Below are 4,095 nucleotides of genomic sequence, written 5' to 3'. Positions count from 1 at the left end.
TGTCCTCCCAAGTTTCATCTGGTAAATTTGGAAAATGGGATTTTTTAACAGATCACCAAGGCTGATGAAGTCTTTGACTGAGTCTAGTTGTAGCCTATTTAAGGCTGTAAGATACATTCAGGCAAAGATCCATTCCTTTGTGTTGGCTTTTAGCCTTAACTAAGTTGGAGATTTTGCTTTCTAAATCTATAGGAAGGACTTGTAAGATGTATTTCTAGCCCCCATTTGCCTGGATTCTCAAGGATAACCTTGCCTAAAGGTAATCATAGCAAGGACCCTGAGGACAAAGACACATTATTAAGAGCTACTGAAGCCAGATTAACCATTAACCTGGAATGGCCAAACGTTTAGAAGATGTCAAACCTTTAGGAAATCACCTACATTTATGCTGCAAAGCAATCAACTAGGTAACTAAGAGCTCACTGGGCAGAGATACAGTAAGAAGCAGCAATAAGTTCTTTGATAGCTTCCTGAGAGCCTAAAATCCTATCCTTATAGCATATCATGACCACTTTAACAGCCTACCACTGACGTACATAGTCTCAAGTGTTTCACTACTCTTCATTGGTCTTAACACATTTCAGTGACTACTTTGACCCATTGGAAGTGGCTACCTGGGACATTGGACTGAGAAGGATTAGAAGCCTGGACCCAGACTCAGCTGTTGTAGGAGTTTGTGTGTATGTGTATGTGTATGTGTCTGTGTGTGTGTTGAAATGGTGTATAGTGTATGAACCATTTGAAATAGTCACATCAATGGGATGGAAGAGGATGGAGACACCAAATTTACGTTTCTTTGCATTCAATACATTCTTCAAAATTAGACCCTGGTGAATATCCATTGAATATTATTGGACCTTCTTTTCTTTTCCCTTTACTCAGAGAGAGGATAAAAATAAACAAAAAGGAAATACAGTCAACCTTCTGTCACGTATCTTGCTATCTGAATGGACTCTGACTCCCAGTTGCCTAGAGCTCTCCTGGTTAACACAAAATCATGGAAAACTCTTTCTCTGCCAGTGGTGGATACACCCAGGAGACCCACATGCAAAGACAGGGAACTGATGATTTATGTGGTAAGAGCATGAGCTCAGGTTAAAGGAAGAATTCAGGTGGGCTTTCAAGAACATATTTATTCCTTAAGCTCTACATTTTATAGAAATTATCTGTTAAAATGTATATTTCTGCTTAAAAGAGAACAGAAACAGAACAGAAAATGTGTATTTCTGCTTAAGAGAAAATGAATATGCCTTATTTAACTTTGTATCTAAATATTTCATGTACTAAGTGGCACTCAGTAGGCACTCAATAAACAATTCTTGAATAAGTGAATGTACAAGTAGATGACTGAATGTCACTCAGTTTCCATTTCTTCATCAGTGAAATGAAGACAGTAACACGTGCCTCTGGGTTTATACTAGTATTTTTAAAAATAATATACACAAAGTGTCCAATTCATGGGATGTGCTCAATAAATATTAATACCCACTCATTGTCCTATTCAACTCAGGATCTGGTTGAAACGAGGAAAATTATTGTACCTGGCCAGTGAAATAGTATGTGTAAAGTATTCAGGCAGAGTGATTTCCCATCTATGACTGTCATTACTTCTATGCAGATTTCAACTGAGGAGTATTCACCTAGCTCCATTACTGTCTGGCATGACTTTATGTCTTTAAGGTCCTGTCCCTTCTCTCTGAATCTGGGGCATATAGGCTTTTAGTATGGTCCTTGGTGTCAGAATAAGTCCCTATAGAACTTTTTTTTGACCCATTTATTTATAAATATTTGTTTGCCTCTGGATAGTCTCATCTTCTTCAAGTTGTGCCTACATCCTCCAGCATGATGCTCTGTTTGCCATTTGCACAAAATATCTTCTGTTTGTCAATCGAGATGTATTTCCCACTCTTATTCATCCTGTCTTGCACTCAAGGACTATGTCGATGGGATCCCTTGCTGGCCTCTGATGGTTGGATGCAGCCAATGAGGTGGAGGATAAATTGATATGGCACTGGCAAAAGCTTGAAGGAGGATGGAGGAAAGTGGTCTTTGTCCATTTATTTCCCAAATTATCTCCCTGCACAGTCATCCCCCTTTGACAACTCCCATGTACCAAAAAGCCATCATGTTTGTCAGGCAGCCCTCTCTATGCAGTTATCTAACCAGGTTCTGGTAACTGCTTGTTCCAAGTGCCCATTCAGTTAAGGGTTAGTAATGGCTCTGGTGCTCTCACTAGCCCTGTGGTGCTGTCCCATCCCTGTGGTTTCTCTACCCTTCCCCTTAACTTTATAAATAGTCTTTATTGAATCATCCTTGATTATTTAGCCTGTGTGTGACACCTGCTTTTTTCTCAATCCTAATAATACAGTATCCATGCTTCTGATCTTCTAACTCTCTTTTTGACAATATCCTTTTTCTGAAATATTTTATGGTATAATGAGTATGGTAGAAAGAATAATAGCCCTTAAAGACGTCTATGCCCTGGAACCTGTGAACATGTAACTTTGCATGGCACAGAAACTTTGCAGATCTAATTAAGAATAGAGACCTTGAGATGAGGAGGTATCCAGGGTTATCTGGGTCAGTCCAATATGATTACATGAATCCTTAACAGCAGAGATTATTTCCTAGCTATGTTCAGAGGAAGATGTCACTCCACAAGTAAGGTCAGAGATATGCAATATTGCTGGCTTTGAAAATGAAGGAAAGGGTCTATAAGCCAGAGAATGTGGGTGGCCCCTAGAAGATGGAAAAGTGAAGAGAATGGATCCTTTTCTAGAAGTTCTAGAAACAAATGCAGCTATGCTGACACCTTGATTTTAGCCTAGTGACAACAATGTTGAACTTCTGACCTACAGAACTGTAACATAATAAATTGGTGTTGTTTTGAGATACTAAGTTTGTGGTAATTATTATGACAATAGGAACTTAATACCACGATAAAAATCCTGTTTTGAGATCCAGTCCAAAGATTTTCTACTCACCCAGAAAAATGATGATTTGACCATACAAGTAGCTGAAAAATACTAAATGCAACTAATGAAGGAACCAGAACAAGACCAATATATGGCAACAAAATTTGAGAGACATTGGAAGCTCCTCTGTCAAAAATTATTTCCCCTAATGTGTATGAAGTATCACTATTATATAATTACTTTTTGTAAAGATAATATTTTCTAACTGAAGGCAAATGTCTGAGAAAGGTAGTACAGTATCACTTATCAGATAATAGCACCATAAATAGAGGTTAATGAATGTATAAATATAAATTATTATTAATAAGATTTATTAAAAGAGTAGCTAAGAGCTAGTCAGTGCTGCATTGTTTAATAGGCTTGATTCAACCTTATTCATCAAAAATATTTATTATGATATATTCAACAACATGTTGAATGGGGGGACATTATAGAATTAAAATAAAACACAGACTTCTCTCCAGATTGTCTCACTGTAGCTGAGCAATGGGCATGTGTGTCTGTAGGAAGGAGAAAAAAGGAAGTGGGAAAGGGTAGGGGAAGAAGCTGAGGTAGGTAGAAGACTCAGCACTATTCATGCCCATGTGAAGAGAAAATAAGAGTAAGAGTGCAGCTCTACTCCCATGGAATGGACCCCCCGATTATGGCTCCACGGGGGTCAGAAGATAATAGATACAGAATATTCAGCTTTGAGATTAGCAAGACGAATGGACTTTAAAGAACATAGTAGCAACAAACTTGAAGGCCAGTCTTAAGATCTTTCATGGGTTTAAAACGTGCTTCAAAATAATAATTCTAAACAACACTAAGTTTTCATTTTTAAGTTTTCATTTTCATTTTCTAAGTCTGCAAATAGGATTCAGAATGCTGATTTTCTCATAGCACTTGGTCAAGTTTTCATGGGTGAGTGATGGATGGATGCTTGCATGGAAAGATTTATCATGATACTCATTAATATTAATCACTGGCTTAGATAAGTAAAGACAGTGTCTCTAAAAGCTCACTTTAAGTTTCCAAACCTCAGCATGAAATAGCTAAATTTACTAACCTCTTGCTTTGATTTTACAGAGAACAATAATTCACTGGACTTGCATAGACATTGCCATAAGGTTGATAAGTT

This window comes from Pongo pygmaeus, chromosome 5, assembly GCF_028885625.2.
Source record: "Pongo pygmaeus isolate AG05252 chromosome 5, NHGRI_mPonPyg2-v2.0_pri, whole genome shotgun sequence".
Lineage (NCBI taxonomy): Eukaryota > Metazoa > Chordata > Mammalia > Primates > Hominidae > Pongo > Pongo pygmaeus.
The sequence above is the reverse complement of the archived record's forward strand: the minus strand, read 5'-3'. Positions refer to the sequence as shown.